Source organism: Bos indicus x Bos taurus, chromosome 29, assembly GCF_003369695.1.
Source record: "Bos indicus x Bos taurus breed Angus x Brahman F1 hybrid chromosome 29, Bos_hybrid_MaternalHap_v2.0, whole genome shotgun sequence".
Taxonomy (NCBI): domain Eukaryota; kingdom Metazoa; phylum Chordata; class Mammalia; order Artiodactyla; family Bovidae; genus Bos; species Bos indicus x Bos taurus.
This window is the reverse complement of record NC_040104.1, coordinates 10321312-10338049: the sequence shown is the minus strand read 5'-3', so window position 1 is coordinate 10338049 and position 16738 is coordinate 10321312.

Genomic DNA, 16738 nt, shown 5'->3' with positions numbered 1-16738 from the left:
TCCTCCAGAGGCCCTGTCCTTGGCCTTATCTCCTCCTTGTCCAAGGACACCAGTCAGATGGGGTCAGGGCCACCTAACAGCCTGCTTTCCACCTCTTCACAGAGCCTGTCTCCAAAACCCTGAGTGGCAGGGCTTCAGCACGAGGATTCTGAGCGTCCCGATTCAGCCCCAACAGGAGGCAGAGCAGGACCATTCAGGAGTTGGGAAGGGAGAGACTTCTGCAGAAGTAACCATCGCTGAGTAGAGAAGGAAGGAGCAGGGAGCGAGGACTGGTTTCACACGTCTCGTTTTTGTTCACAAGGGACGCGGCTCTGGTCACGGGGGCCTCTGGGGGCTCAGCTCTGGCCACCCAGTCAGGGAAGGGTCCCCCAGCTCCTCTGTGGCGGCCAAGGTGTGTGTTGTTGGCCTCAGACCTCGCTTCTGTGAACAGTCACTAGACTAGTCCGGAATCTCATATGCAGAGACCAGGGGGGAGGTCTCTCCTGCCCCACAGGCTGCCCAGCAGCAGCTCCCCAACTGTCCCAACAAATGCGGGCTCGAGGCCACGTCTGTGGGGAACACCAGGCCCGGATCCCTTCTCTGCCACAAGAGGGCAGCAACCCACACCGTCCACAGACTTCAGCCCTAAAGGAACACAACTCACCTCACTTAGCAAAACAATGTACTCAGATATTTTGGAACCAAAAGAGGTTTTCCTGTTCCTGACCTTCATCTAAATACTACGATTTGTTTTAGAGCACAGTTGTGGGGAGAAAAAAAAATGGTAGCAAATGCCCCACAAAATCAAAATCAGCCACGTCTCTGTCTTTTAAATCACTGAAGCCTGCTCTGCACCGACTGCCGCAGCCCAGGGGTGAGCTCGGCCAGGCAGTCCCTTCCAGCCAGGAAGAGGCTCACACCGCATTTGGCCCAAACGTGGGGACCCAGAGCCCAGTGAGGGCAGGTGTCTGCTGGGTGCGGCTCGACCCACCTGCTGATCTGGACGAACAGTCCCAGGAAGGAAGGGCCGTAACCGTGCAGCTGCTGGACAATAAGTGTTTTTTGTCCCACCTCCCCCCTCACACACCAATAATGTCCTTTTTAGACATGTTCCTCTCTTGCAGGAGAAATTACAGACTCTGAGGGCAGAGGAGGGAATGGTTTCCCCGCTCATCAGAAGTGGAAGTGTGGGGAAGCCCGGGGGAACACCGTGCCCCCCGCTGCACTTCTGCTTTCGCCCGCCCACACCCGGGAATCAGGGAGTGTGCCCAAAGAGTGTCTGGCTCCTGCTGGGCAGTGTAGGAGAGACCCAGGAAGGAATGGGGCTGGGCAGAAGGGCAGAGTCGGAGCCAGGTCCAGGAATGGGGCCGGGAGGGGGCCAGGCCAGTGGAGGGTGTGGGTGCCCAGCGGTGGCTCCATCCAGGGCACGGGTGCCATTAGATGGGCAGACCGCCCGTCCACTCACCTGCCCCGCACACAAGACCCAGAGGAGTTGAGCCACAGCCTTGTGAGAGGTGAGCTTGCCAGGGGAGGCCCAGGATGATACGGCCCTTCTGAAAGATGAAATAAGGCCCAGAGAAGTGGGTTTTCCAGGGCACTCATTGCATTCCAGTTAAACTGTGGTTTATCTCGGCCTCCCTGGTCCCAAACCCTCTATCTGAGTGATGGTCTTATCACATCACGCATGGTACCCAGTCTGGCATCACTAGTGGTGCCCAGACGCACATGGGACAGTCCCACCAGTGCTGCCGGTGACTAGCAGGGAAGTACAGGACATTTAGCAACTTTATCCTTCAAATTCTGCTTTTTTATTTCCCCAACCCACTATTAACATGGAGTTGGATTTTCATACAAAGAGAAGTTTGGGGCAAGCCTGGCCTGGGCTGGTTGAGGAGGCCAGGCTGAGTTATCTTTTTTTTTTTAATCACTCACTAATCACTCATCATCTTAGAGTCAAGTCTGTTTTTTGCTCTGCAATAATTAGCTCTATCTGGACCTTGTGCCAAACTCAGGGCTTCCCAGATTGCGCTAGTGGTAAAGAAACTGCCTGCCAATGCAGGAGACATAAGGGATGTAGGTTCAATTCCTGGATCAGGAACATCCCCTGGAGGAGGAAATGGCAACCTACCGCAGTATTCTTGCCTGGGAAATCCCATGGACAGCGGAACCTGGTGGGCTACAGTGCATAGGGTCACAAAGAGTTGAACACAACTGAAGCAACTCAGCACGGGTCAAACTCAGGTGGAGTTTGAGTTCTAAGCTGTGGCTGGGAGCAAAGGAGCAGAGAGGTTAGTTCTTCCTGTCCCATAGGACCATGGCTCCAACCACGACTCAGGCTGTTCTCTTGCAGAGGAGCAATTTTTAACAAATGTTTTTTAGTTAAAAACAACCTTTTAACATAATAAAAGAGGTATATGTTCATTGTAGCAGTTGAAGACAATGACCAAAAAAACTTAAGTGTGAGAAAACATAGAGCCACAAAAATAAGAAAAAATAAGGGGAAAAGATTTTTAGCACCCAATCAATATCACTATTAACACCTATGGTACATATTCATTATTATTTTGTCCAAAATGAGATCACACCATATATGCATTTTTAAACTTTTTTCAGTTAACAATCCAGCTTTCCATGTCAGTCAAGTTTCACCTTTTGTAACACTCATTCAACATTCAGATTTCTCCAATGTTCTCAAGAAAAACGTCACCGACAGCAGGTTTGTGCAGATCCTCAGCCTTGCGGGGATGGGTGAGCGATCGTGCATCTCAGTCCCCCCTCTCGGGTCCTGCCCTGCTTTAACGGCTCTGACCTGTTGGGTGGTCAGGCCAGGGGCCCCGCAGCACCGTGCCTGCCCGGCCAATCAGGCTGCCTCCTCTGGTTCCGCAGCACAAGCCTGCCGAGCTGGGCTGTGGGAACAGCACCGGGCTTAAGGTTTGGAAAGGGAAACACGGGTTGTGCCAGAGCACACGGCCTCACCCAGAAGCTTGGCAAGGCCCGAGCTAGAGTGGGACGAGCAGGTGGGGAACGGGTTCGTCTCGTGCACCGTCCAGGAAAGACCTCGAACCGCCCTTCCTGCTGGGGCCTCCTCGTCACCTCTCCCCGGGGTCACTCACTGCCTTCCCAGCTCTGCTCACCTTCAACCTCTCCTACGGCTGGCTGGCCACACAGTAAGCAAGAGGTTTCGCCAAGTGCCTCCTGGGCAAAGGGCATTTCCAAAAGTATTTACAAATTGGCATAGGCGGATGCCAATCTTGCAGTGAATCCAGGACTGTTTCTGTGGGATGAGAACAAAGGCTGGGCTTCTCTCGCCTTCCAGAACAACATTCCCCTGTCCACAGGCACCAGATCCCTGGGGCTTTGAACTCCTGAACTCTCTCCCCCAGTGCTCTATTCAGACACCAAGTATTTAAATCTTTCAAAAAGAAAGTCCAAGGCGAGTTTCTGCCTCCCTCCCACCCCTCCCCTACCTTCCCCCGGGCTGCCTCAACCCCCCACCTCTCCCCTGCCTTCCCCTGGGCCCCCTCAGCCCCCTGTGCTGCATGGCTCACTGTGGCCCCTGCTTCTCCGGTGACCTCACCCCGGATCCGGCCTCTCTGCCTCGTGCTTCCCAATCGCCCCAGCCATCTCTGCACATCTTATCTCTGGCTCTTGCACAGACATCACACCCTGGATGCCTCATGACTCAAAACTCCACCACTCCCCCTCCAGGCCCTTTTCCCACCCCATCCCTGTCTTTGTTGGAAATTCCTGCCTGTTTGTCCATGGTGATGGAGGCTCAAGCAGAAATGGTCAGGATGCAGGGCGGGTCACCCTGCACAGTCAACCCTCCCCTGCACGCTCCCTGGTTCCAGCCCCAAGGCCTTGCTCGGCAGTGAACCACGGCTGTCCTGGGAAGGGACGCGCCTGCCTGCTTGCACACCAGGTCTCAGACCAGGGCCCGCCACCGTGGTGCTCCAGGGTGGCCTCCCTGGGAAAGGATTTCATTGTCTTTGAGAGGAAAGGGTCCAGGGCTGTTTCCTCTCTCTGGTCGCTGGGGCCATGGAGCGATCACCCCCTCCCCAGCTGGGCCAGTCCCCTGATCACGCTGCACAGCAGGATGGCCCAGAGCGGGAAGAATGTCCCTGGCTGCTCTAAAACTTGGCAGGCAGGCTGCCCTGCCCTTCCGGGAGTCCGCTTCCCAGGATGGGTGTGGCCTGGCGCCCGCAGTCCCCTTGGCCCCCACACTAGCCCACCCAGCTCTGGACCTCGGCCCTCTGCACCGACACCGCCCAGCTCCTCAACGCTTCTCGGAGTTGAGGATTCCCGGAGGGCCGCCTGGGTGGCAGCTGGGCCTGTGCTCAAGTTTGAAGACAGAGGAATGAGGAAGCCCGACGGCCAGTCTTCCCAGGAGCCCATCCTGACCACCCTCAAGGTTAGGTCCCCCAAGAACCTCCGAGGGTTCCTGCTGCTGCCGTGTGAGACCCCCAAGCCCTGGGCCAGCTCCTCCCGCTGCACCCCCAAGCGAGGGGCTCCCCAGGCCTCTGCACACCCCATGCCCTCTCCCGTAATGCCTTTCCACCCCTGAAGGGTTGGCAGGGGGAGTAATGGGAACCTCTCTCAGAAGGGAGTTGTGAGGATCAATCAGTCAAGACAGGAAATTCTTAGAAGTGTGTCGGGCACATAGTGAGCACGGAGGAAGCGTTAGCTCTCATTAGTGTGTTGTTTTGTCCCCAGGCCACACCAACCAGAGCGAACTCTTCCTTTTCTGAGCCCCTGCCACTCTCAGGGTCCCCAGCCAGAGATCTGAAATGGGCCTCCATCCTATGGACCCCGAAGTTGCTTTACCCATATGGACACGCAGACTTCAGGGCTTGGCCAACAGGCCTGGCTACCCCCATGTGGGGCAAGGGCTTGGGCAGGACCCCATCCTCGATGACGCCAGCACAAAGGGGAAGTGTCTTCCTTTTGCAGGTTACAAAGCACGTTCCCATCTTTCTCTACTTCAGAGAACAGACAGGGCAGAAGTCATTATTCCCATTTTCCAAATGGGGCCCTTGATACAGAGGAGCAGTGAACACCTCACTCACCCAGACTACGCTCCAGTGAGTGGCCCAGTTAGGCCCTGGATCCAGCTTTGTTTGCTGGAAGCCCAGCGCTTCCTCAGCACCACACTGGGTCACAATCAGTTAAGTGCATCTTCCTCCTTCTGAAAAGCAGCTCAGATGCCAAAGGAATTAGAGATGGCCGCCCGATGAGAACCAGACGCCCTGCCCCTTGTCTCTGGGCCAGCTCCCAGGAAAGGGAAGACAGTGGACGTGCGGGCCCCGAGGCCCGGCCCGCCCTGTGAGCTCAGCTCCTGGCAGAGGGAGCCTCCCTAAGAAAGGCCAGGAGCCCCCCGAGCCTGGAAAAGCCTCTCCCCAGAGCTGGACCAGACCACCAGGCTGCTCATCTACGGGGTCAGAACAAGGAGTGTCCAAGGCCAACTGTGCAGTCATTCACCCTCCCTAAACCCAACAATCCAGCTAACTTGGTGCTGTACCCATTTTTCAGATGGGAAAAGTGAGGCCCAAGGAGATGTGACTCCCTGAGCAAGCAAGGAAAGCTGGATGACAGCCCATGCCTCAGCCCTGTTCACAACAGGGCTCGGCGGGGGAAAACTCACCCAAGACCTGGGGCAACACAGCCAGCCCTGCCCAGCACCCCCTCTAACCCCTGCCCAGAGGCTGGGCCCACCAGGAGGCCCCAGGCCCCACTGTCTGCTGGGTCGCTGGTAGGGGAGCTCCTACCAGCTCCTAGTTGAGGTGAAGGCCCACTCAGCAGAGGTTCCAGCAGGTCAGGGCCTTGAGTGGGGAAGGGAGGCTGGGCTCCCTGAGAACATGAGTGCATCAGGGAACAGGCAGAACTCGAGTCCACAGCCAGGGCACCCAAGGTCACTGGCCAGAATCGCTCCTGGGGGCCGTTTCTACCACCAGCTCCCCACCTGGATGCTAGGAGAGCTGGAGGGGCCAAGGACATAGCCAGGCCCAGCCCCAGGCCTGGTGGGTGTGCATGTGTGGGCGGCCTCCCTGCCTGAGTCCAAGTTCAGGAGCCCAGCCAGGGGGATTGTTCACATTCGTTTAACAAACAGAACAGCCTTGACCACAAGGTCAAAATAACAATGAATTCAAACTCCACTCCAGTCCCAGCCCACCCTCCAGCGCGGTGCTGCTAGAGGACTCAGGGAATTGAGGGTGCCCACCTCCCGTCCCCACCCCAGCAAGCCCCTTTTTCTTGCATCCACCAGATGTGTGTCCCCCTCCCTTGCCCCTTGCCCCCACTTCCCCTGCTCCAGCCTACCCTCCACCCCACTTTAGAACCTTTCAAGGGGTCCTAAGTTAAAGCCAAACGCCCCTTTGTCACTCAAGGCTCTGTGTGGACGGAGCACACGGGCCTCGTCCAGCTCATGGGCCTCGGCCACGTCGGCTTCTCATGGGGCCCTGCTCCCTCTGGCTCCAAGCTTCACACACTCCTCTCTGCCCAGAGGCCCCCTCTCCTACCCAGCTCTGGACAGCACCTGCTGATCTCAGAGCCCACCCAAGGGACGCTTCCTCCAACACCCAGGCCCGGTAAGCCCTCTGACACCCCCAAATCTCTTCTTCATGGAAACCATCACCATTGTAATTAACATGTGTCTCCCACCCTAAATGACGTCCCCAGTACCAGCCCCAGGCCTGGCACATGGCAGAACCTGAACTACTGAGTCCTGAACAGCCAGTGGAGGGGCTGGACACTCCTAGCTCTGACCTCGCTTCCTTCCAGCTTCCTCCCTGCCACCCTCAATTCAGAGACACCTCCTCCAGGAAGGCTTTCTGTCTTTCCCTTCCCTGAGTAGCTCCTAGTAGACAACTCGTAAACCATGATCACCTTGTCCGTCTGCCTCCCCATATGCTTGTGAGATCCTTGAGGGAGCACGAAGCCCCGGGCTCCGGCCAACCACAGTCTCTTCCCCACCCTCTCCCCTTGCCCCGCTCAAGCTGAGGTCCCTGAAAAGCATGGACTTCCTCCCATCAGTCCCTGAACTCTGACAGCCCTTCTGAGAGGGACAGCCTCCACTAGTCCCAGTTTACAGATGACATCCCTGAGGCTAGGAGGAAAAAGGCTCAAAGTTCTGCATTGCTGCGAACATCCTCATGATGGGTACTGTGTCGCCTGTTAGGAAGTTGGCCAGCCTCTGGTCTCGGGCCTTTTCTCAGAGAGGCCCAGCCTTCCAGAGCGGGAGAGACAGACAGACAAAGAGAGAGAGAAAGGGAGGGAGAGAGAGAGAATTTAGTTACTTCGGTCAGGGTTGTATTTTAAAACTGACTCTTGAGCAGTTTGGACCACAGAGAAGTATGTAATTACACAAAAATGTTAAGACACAATTTAGAGTAAGTAAATTTAAGTAAATTTACAGTAAGTAATTGTCTTCTATTTGCCAAGTTCTGTCAGTCCCTTCCCAACACATGCTCATCTTGTCCTTCAAAATTTTCTACGGAAAAAAAATTCCATGGAATTTCTCGACAACAGTAAGTTTTTAAAAAGCCCGCACGTGGGATGGGGGATGAAGGGCCAGAATTAGGTCCAATCCCTGCCCATCCTTGCCCTCAGCGATGGCCCAGCTTCCAAGAGCAGCGAGGAGGACACAGGGCTGGAGACAGGATGGTCAAAGGGCTCTGAGCTCCCTGGGCAGCAGAGACCACAAGGACCAGAGGTGCAAGGGGTGGGGGGCGGTTAGGGGGCCAGGCGGGCTCAGCGTAGGGCCTGTAACTATAGACCCTGCGGATGGATTGCAGATCAGTCGCAGCTGGGTCAGCCTCCCAGGGTTTAGATGCTCCTTCTTCTACTTATTTGGGGTTTTTTTGGTTTGTTTGTTTATTTTGATTTTTTTCCTTTAATTCTATTGGAGCATAGTTGATTTGCCATATTGTGTTAACTTTCAGATGTACAGCAAACTAAGTCAGTTACACATATATCCACGCTTTTTTAGATTATATTCCGTAGAGGGCATCACAAAGTATTGAGCAGAGTTCCCCGTAGTATACAGCAGTTCCTTATTAGTCATCTATTTTTCATATATAGTTGTGTGCATATGTCAATCCCAATTTTCCAGTTTATCCCCTCCCCCACCCTCTGGTAACTGTAAGTTTATTTTCTACCTCTGTAACTCTATTTCTGCCTTGTAGTTCAGTTGCACCCTGTTTTTTAGATTCCATATAGCGATACCAAACGATATTTGTCTTTCTCTGTCTGACCTACTCCCTCCTCTACTTGTGACTGTGAGACCCTGGGCAACTTCCTGAGCCTCAGTGTCCCCACCTGTGAAATGGGGTCAGGAGCAGAACCTTCCTCACAGGACTGTTGAAAGGCCTGAATGAGAGATCCGGTGGCGTGCAGTGCCGGGCAGAGGGTGGGTGGCCACGGCTGAGGCCATACTCTCCCTGAAGAGGTGACGGAGTTCTAATGGAAAGTTGGCTCTGATCCGAGTCTTGAAGGTGAGAAGGGTTTCAACAAGTGTAGATGGGAGTAGAAGGTTGGTGCACTCAGGGAGATTTAAACTGATGATGAGGACAGACAGGTGAGTGCATCTCAGGAAACGGAAGAATTACTGAGGATAAGCTCCAGGGCCTGGGGGCAATAATTGTCACAGAAAACACTGAGTTTGGGGTTTCTATTTGTTTGGGCTGCTCTGGGTCTTTGTTGCAGCATGTGGGGTCTAATTTCCTGACCAGGGATCAAACCCGGGCCCTTTGAATTGGGAGTGTGGAGTCTTAGCCACTGGACCACCAAGGAAGTCCCAACACTGAGTATTTTAGCATTTAGTATCTGCCAGGGGCCTCCCTGGTGGCTCAATGGTAAAGAATCCACCTGCAAATGGATTCTATCCCTGAGTCAGGAAGATCCCCTGGAGAAAGAAGTGGCAACCTACTCCCGTATTCTTGCCTTGGAAATCCCATGGACAGAGCAGCCTGGCGGGCTACAGTCCATGGGGTCACAAAAGAGTCAGACGTGACTGAGCGACTGAACACAGGCACGTGGCATGCTCTACGTGCCATCCATGTTCCCCTCCCTCCCTACCCAAGATCACAGAACACCTGGCAGTGAGGGTGGGGGATAACATGCTCCGAGCTCCATCCGTTCATTCAGCAAATATTTAATAAGCATCTACTATGTGCAGGGCCCGGGCTTCTCAGGCGGTGCTAGTGTAAGGAACCCACCTGCCAATGCAGGAGGCAAGAGATTCGGGTTCAATCCCTGGGTCGAGAAGATCCCCTGGAGGAGGGTACGACAACCCACTCCACTATTCTTGGCTGGTGAATCTCGTGGATAGAGGAGCCTGTCCAGCTACAGTCCATGGAGTCACAAAGAGTCGGACATGACTGAAGAGACTTAGCATGCACACGCCCATGTGCAGGGCCCTGGAGAATTATAGGTGAGCACGGAGCTTAGTTCTAGCGGGGAGATAGATAATAGACAAACATGTAAAGGAGATCGTTTCAGGCGGTGATAAAGGCTCTAAAGGAAAGAAAGCTGAATTCTGAAATCCAGAGTGACTGGGGAAAGGGGACGCGGTGATCAAGGAAGGCTTATCCACAGAGGGGCTGTTAGAGTTGTAATCAGAAAATAATTTGGGACGAGCATCCAGGCAGAGGGAGGTGAGCCGGCCCTCCGTATGCCCACCATGGCCACAGGGTACTGAGTCAGGGGGAGGGTGGGATGACCCAACGTGGGACTGGAGAGACAGCTGAGGATAGGTCACACCAAGTGTGGACCAGGTGAGACTTGGGATTTTATTCTGAGTGTTGTGGGAATGGCTTATACAGAGAAGTGACAAGACCAGATTTATTTTTCAAAGATCTCAACAGCTGCTCTGGGGCGAACGGACCTCAAGGGGCACTGTGGGGACATGACATGGGATCCATGCTCCACCAGAGCCTCAAGCAGGAGCCCCCACACTGTCCTCCCAGGCCAGGCCTCTCCAGGGCCACCGTGGAACAGGCTGCTCCCAGCTGGCCCCCGCCTGACCAGTGGGTCTGTCTCCAGCCTCTGCAACGCAGGAACGCCTGCTCTCTAGTTATCACATCTTGTGGCGTTCTGAATCCACTGGGGAAAGACCACCAGTGAGTTTAGAGGAAAGTAAATGACAGCAACAGAGGTTGTTTTTCAGCATTTTTCCAGGCCCCAAGGGCCCATGAGGTTCAGAGCATCATTGAACTGTTTGTCCCTGAGACGCTGGCTGTGGTCTCGGCGAGGCAGCGGTGAGCAGTGGTGTGAAGCGAGATTTTAGTTCCCTGCCCAGGAATTGAACCTGGGTGGCCTGGATGAGAACCAGGAGTCCCAGCCATCAGACCAGCAAGGGCTAGAGGCTAGGAACTATTTTTCCCTGGATCTTTGCCACCAGTGAAAAAATACATTAATCATGAAAGCCAAAACTGTAAATGCAGGTACAAAGTTTATTATTAGAGGCACAGCATAACAACAAGTGGGGGGGGGGCACACAGAGAAACAATTTGTCAATTTGTTTAGTTAAGATGGAAGCAAGGCAGAGATGCATAATCAGAAAGAGTGTGGGTGTCCCCATTAGTAAAAAGGAGCTCAGAAAAGAGCCACTGAAGTCATTTATATAGAACCGTTCTTCCCCATCTTTGTTTACCTTTAGCCAATTTTCTGGTTTCTTTCTCCACATCTGACCTGCCCTAAAACTCCCCTCAACATTCAGGTGCTACTTTTTGCAAAGATGGATTTCAATGCAAAGGTGTCTGGAAGAAGCAAGACTCAATATGGCCTGGCATCCCTGACTTTTGACCCCCAAGGAGGCTTTCTGCATGTGGGTAGTGTCTCCCTTGCACCAAGGAGGGGAAATATGTGACCTCTTAATCCTTTACTCAAACAAGGTTCAGCCCCTCTTTGTTCCTGACATGACTTAAGGCGTCCACAAGAGACAAAGCCTGGCTAGTGCCCTGTTTCAATTGTTACTTCCATTGATGACAGCAAACAGGAGGTTGATTTGTAAGTGCTTAACCTGGAGCCTGGGCTTCCTTGGTGGCTCAGCAGTAAAGAATACCCCTGCAATGCAAGAGACTCGGGTTCAATCCCTGAGTCAGGAAGATCCCCTGGAGGAGAACATGACATCCCACTCTAGTATTCTAGCCTGGAGAATCCCAGGGACAGAGGAGCCTGGCAGGATATAGTCCAGAGGGGCACAAGGACTCGGACGAGACTAAAGTGATTTAACATGCCCACCTATCTCCTGTCTCAGGAAATGCAAACAGGAGGCTAGTGTAAGTGTCTGACCTGAAGTCCATCTTTTTCTCACCCCAAGAAGTGTAAACAGAAGGCCGGTTGTAAATGCCTAGGCTGGAGCCCATCTATCTCCTGCCTCAGTTGCAGCTCGAGCTGAGCAATAAGCAGCCAGCTGAGCTGTGCTCTGCAGATCAGACCTGCAGAAAGACACTCAGTTCAAGTACTGTTTCTGCCCCAACTCTCTGTGCAACCTCTCATGACTTATGGCATCTCGCTGGGCCTGAGACCCCTTCTCCAGAACAAAGGGTGGAGCTGATGTTCGCTTCAGCCCTTCCAGACTCCAGAGGCAGAACCTCCCAGAGTTCGAGCCGGAGGCAAGCCATCTGCAGAGAGCCATGCAGTCATCTGGAGGCCGAGACCTGGACAGTCTGACCTCTTCCATGCTGTCTTGGCTAGAGAGACCGCAAGGATGTCACTGGGGTCTCACCACCTTGAGGGATGGGGTGAGCAGCAGCCCTGTGCCCGCGGCTCCCAAGCTATTCACTCACGCTGGGAAGTTCTTGAAACATGAACCTATGTTATTTTTCCTCTTATTTATTTTCCTCTCTTGGCTCTTGCCCTAATCCAGGTGGCCCAAGGGAAGGGCTGTCACAGAGGAAGGCGGAGAAAGGGGCAGTCTTTTCTTGGCTTCTGCAGTTCAAAAGCCCCCCTTTCAGAGGAATGGAAAGACCTCCAGGCACTTGTTTGTGTAAGAGTCAGGCTTCCTGAGCCCCCACCACACCCCCAGACTAGAAAAGGACTCCCAGGGCAGCTGGGAGGCACAGAGTAAGTATAGACACACCTCGGAGATACATGTGGGTTCAGTTCCAGGCCACCACAATGAAGTGAGTCACATGGATTTTTTGGTTTCCTAATGCATATGAAAGTTACGTGTACACTTAAACTGTAGCCTATTAAGTGTGAAATAGCATTAAGGTAAAAAATGTACAACTATACACCTGTAAGTGAGGCAACAGTGTAAATCAACTATACTTCAGTTTAAAGAAAATAAACAAGCAAAAAATCTACACACCTTAATCAAGAAATACTTTATTGGTTAAAAATGCTAACCACCAGAGAGCCTTCAGCGAGTCATAAACTTTTTGAAAAAGCGACACCAAAGATCACTGATCAGAGATCACCATAACAAATAATAATGAAAAAGTTTGAAATACTGCAAGAATTGCCAACATGTGACACAGAAACATGAAGTGAGCAAATGCGGTTGGAAAAATTGGTACCAAGACATTTGCTCAACACAGGGCTGCCACAAATGTCAATTTCCAGAAAACACCATCTCGTGAAGCACGTCTGGACTACCACAGATCGGTGGTCTCTGCTGAAATAAGTCCAGGCAGTAAGAGGGTTTAAAACCAGTAAGACTCACTAGATGCCTATATGCTTTTTAATATCACCATGCACCAGCAATTCTCAACAATGTCAGTGATAAAATACTCCTATCTGGAATATTCTCCTAAGTCCAAGTTGAAAGCATCTGATATGGGTAACGTTGAGTTTTCATAGTATATATGTAAGCTCCAAATTAGCACACGTTTACTGCTTATCTTTCAACAGACACTATATTCTACATGGAAATTATTTCTAAGAACTCTCAGTCTCCAGCAGGTTCATGTCAAGAATAAGTTTGTCATGAAGACAAGAACACAAAGCTACTAATAACAACCTTTGTAAACCCATGCAGGAAATTAGGAGGGCTACAGGACTGGAAGGTGGGAAAAAATGGATATTAAAAAGTTTATACAAGGACTTCCCTGGCGGTTCGGTGGTTAAGAATCCACCTGCCAGTGCAGGGGACACAGGTTCAATCCCTGATCGGGGAAGATCCCACACACTGCAGAGCAACTAAGCCCATGCGCCACGGCCCCTGAGCCTGTGCTCTGGGACTTGCGCTGCACAACAGGGGAGCCACCGCCGTGAAAAGCCCGAGCAACACGGCTGGAGAGTAGCCCCACTCGCTGCAACCAGAGAAAGCCCTCTCACCTCATCGAAGACCCAGAGCAGCCAAAAATTAATAATTATTTTTTTTAAGTTTTTTTTTTTTTTTAAGTTTTTACAAAACCTTTCTTTTGTTTTCCAGTCACACCGCATGGCATGCAGGATCTTAGTTCCCCAACCGGGGACCCAAACTGTACCCCCTGCGGTGGAGCCACAGAGTCCTAACCACTGCACCACCAGGGCAGTCCCTGGACAGACTTAAATGAAGTCTCCTAAGGTAGAGAAAGCAGATATGATAATGGCTTTCCAGCATATAAAGGATGGCCACAAGAAAGAAGAGTTTCATGTATGTCATATTGCTCGAAAAGGCAGAACTAGCACTAACAGGTATATATTTGCACATAGGTAAATAGAAAATTGATGGCTAAAGCTATTTAACGAAAGAACAAACTGAGTAGAATGATGATCTAGAGGAGTGGGATGCTGAGATAGGAGAGTTGCAAGAGGGAGAGGGTATATGTATGCATATAGCTGATTCAGTTCGTTGTACAGCAGAAACTAACACCACATTGTAACGTAGCTATATCCCAATAAAGGAAATAAAGAAATATAAACAAAAAATTTTAATAAATAGATAAAAACAATAAGCTAAGTACAAAGTAGAAAGCTTGCCATCTTGAAAGGTTTCATATAGAAGCCACTGACTAATCCACTTAGATTGCTGTGAAAATTAAATTTGTTCACTATAGAAAGCACTTCGTACTGTCTGGAACACAGAAATAGCTCACTACATGTTACCTATTATAACTATTATTATTACCTGAAAGTTTAGTAAAACTTCTCTGTAAAACCATCTAGACCTTCTGATTCTTAATTACTGTGCTAGTCAGGTTGTTGGGAGAAGGCAATGGCACCCCACTGCAGTACTCTTGCCTGGAAAATCCCATGGACAGAGGAGCCTGGTGGGCTGCAGTCCATGGGGTCGCTAAGAGTCGGGCATGACTAAGTGACTTCACTTTTACTTTTCACTTTCCTGCATTGGAGAAGGAACTGGCAACCCACTCCAGTGTTCTTGCCTGGAGAATCCCAGGGACGGGGGAGCCTGGTGGGCTGCCGTCTACGGGGTCACACAGAGTCGGACACGACTGAAGTGACTTAGCAGCAGCAGCAGCAGTCAGATTGTTAAGTTTACTTGGGCCCAGTTTTACAGTTTGTTTTCTTCCATTTTATCTGTGGTTTTTGAAATATTGTTCTGTTATAATCCTGTATACTATATTTTGTTGTAATGAAGAACGTTATTTTATCAGTGGCTTACAAAAAAGAGTAAGTTTTTTCGAAGGTGCAGAATGCTTGGAGCTGACTTCAGATTCAGCTCTAGCCTCCAGCTCCTGTTTGCTACACAGTCCTGTGCTCAAACGGCAAGTCCAAAGTGATCCACCGACATGCTGGGCTCGTAAAGAGCAAGGAAGAGAACTTGAGTTGCTTCATTTCTGTCATCTCAGACCACTTGGAGCTTCTCTTTGGGCTTAAATTTTTAAACAGTAAAAGAATGTAAGGCATAATATTTTTGTTTCAGATGAACATTTTAGTTCATACATGAAACATTGGACTGAATTTTACTATCTTTAAAGTTGAAATGTATTCTTTTTCAATTGCTGGTTGTTTGAAAACTAAAGAACAAATCAAATAAATAAAATAGTGCATCAGGGGTACAATTTAGCAGTCGCTTACATTTACCTTTTGCAGGTATGTAATTCAGTTTTATACAAATTCACTTCTGGGTAAATTTTAATTGAATAATTATTTACGTAAGATGTTAATATAGCAGACTGTAACCAAAGAATCAGAGTTCATTAGGTAAATATACAAGTTCTTGAATAAATAGCTGTGTGCTGTGTTTGTGTATGTTTTATTGAAGTGCAACTGATTTACAATGCTGTTAGTTTCAGGTGCATAGCAAAGTGATTCAGTTATACATACGTGTATATTTTCAGACTCTTTCCCTTGTGAAAGTGAAAGCTGCTCAGTTGTGTCCGACTCTTTGCGATCCTATGGACTATACAGTTCATGGAATTCTCCAGGCCAGGATACTGGAGTGGGTAGCCTTTCCCCTCTCCAGGGCATCTTCCCAACCCAGGGATGAAACCCAGGTCTCCCGCATTGCAGGTGGACTTTACCAGCTGAGCCACAAGGATAGTCCCCGTGCTATATTGTAAGCCCTTGTTGGTTATCTACTTCACATCTATAGTAGTATGTATGTATTGACCGCAAACTCCTAGTATATCCCCATTGACCCAAACTCCTAACATTTCCCCACACCCTCTTTCCCTTTGGTAACCATAAGTTTGTTTTCTATGTTTGTGGATCTATTTCTGTTTTGTATATAAGTCCGTTTGTATCATTTTCTTTTTAGATTTCACATCTTAGTAATACCACATGACATTTGCCCAATTTACTTACTTCACTAGATTATTTCAGTTCAGTTCAGTTCATTTCAGTCGCTCAGTCGTGTCCGACTAGTATGATAATCTCTAGGTCCATCCTTGTCGCTGCAAGTGGCATTATTTCATTCTTTTCATGATTGAGTAGTATTTCATTGTAGATATGTACACATCTTCTTTACCCAGTCATCTGTCAATGGACATTTAGGTTGCTTCCATGTCTTGGCTACTGTAAATAGTACTAAATAGCTGTGTGAAAATGGTGTGCTCTGATATTTATTTTTGCCAGCAGGGTGTGTGTGTTTCAATAAAATAAAATGATCTTGATGGATAATTAAATCAGTGGTCACTATCTGCCTTTTTTTCTGATCTTTATTCTTCATTTCATTTCACAGTTGTACTGAGAATAAGTTTTGTTGTCTAGAGTAGGGAGGCATTAAAACGGGATCCTCTCTGGGTATCAAATCCACCAGGGAAGCCATGGAGAGATCAAGCCTTAGTGAGGTGGCAGAACTTCCAGATGGGTCTGAAGAATCTGAGACCAGACAGCAGAAGCCCCCCACAGCAGAAATGGGTGAATGATAGCATCTTAGGTGGGATCACAGCAGAATCTCCCAGCCTCAGCACCACTTGGGAGCAGCAGCAGGATTCCTGGGCACCCAGAAGTGGCTCCAAGGTGGCAGAGAAAGCCAGTGAGCCTGAGGCCTGCACAGGCTGATGACCAACAGCAAGAGCTGAGCTGGTGACAGGTGGCACCAACCAGCACCGATGCCCCCACTGCACAAAGTCCACCGACGTCTTGGTTCTGAGCAAGGCCCCTGGAAGTTAGTACAACTCTGGACAGGGAGGGGCCCAGGAGGACTGAGGCTAAATTCCCATCCCCTTAGCAGAGTGAAGGCTTGAGACTGAAATTGCATTTTATTTTAGTTATCATAGAAATGTTATATACTATTATTAAATGTATTGCTCAGTCATGTCCGACTGTCTGTGACCCCATGGACTGTGGCCATCAAGCTCCTCTGTCCATGGGGTTTTTCAGGCAAGAATACTGGAGTGGGTTGCCATTTCCTCTTCCAGGGAATCTT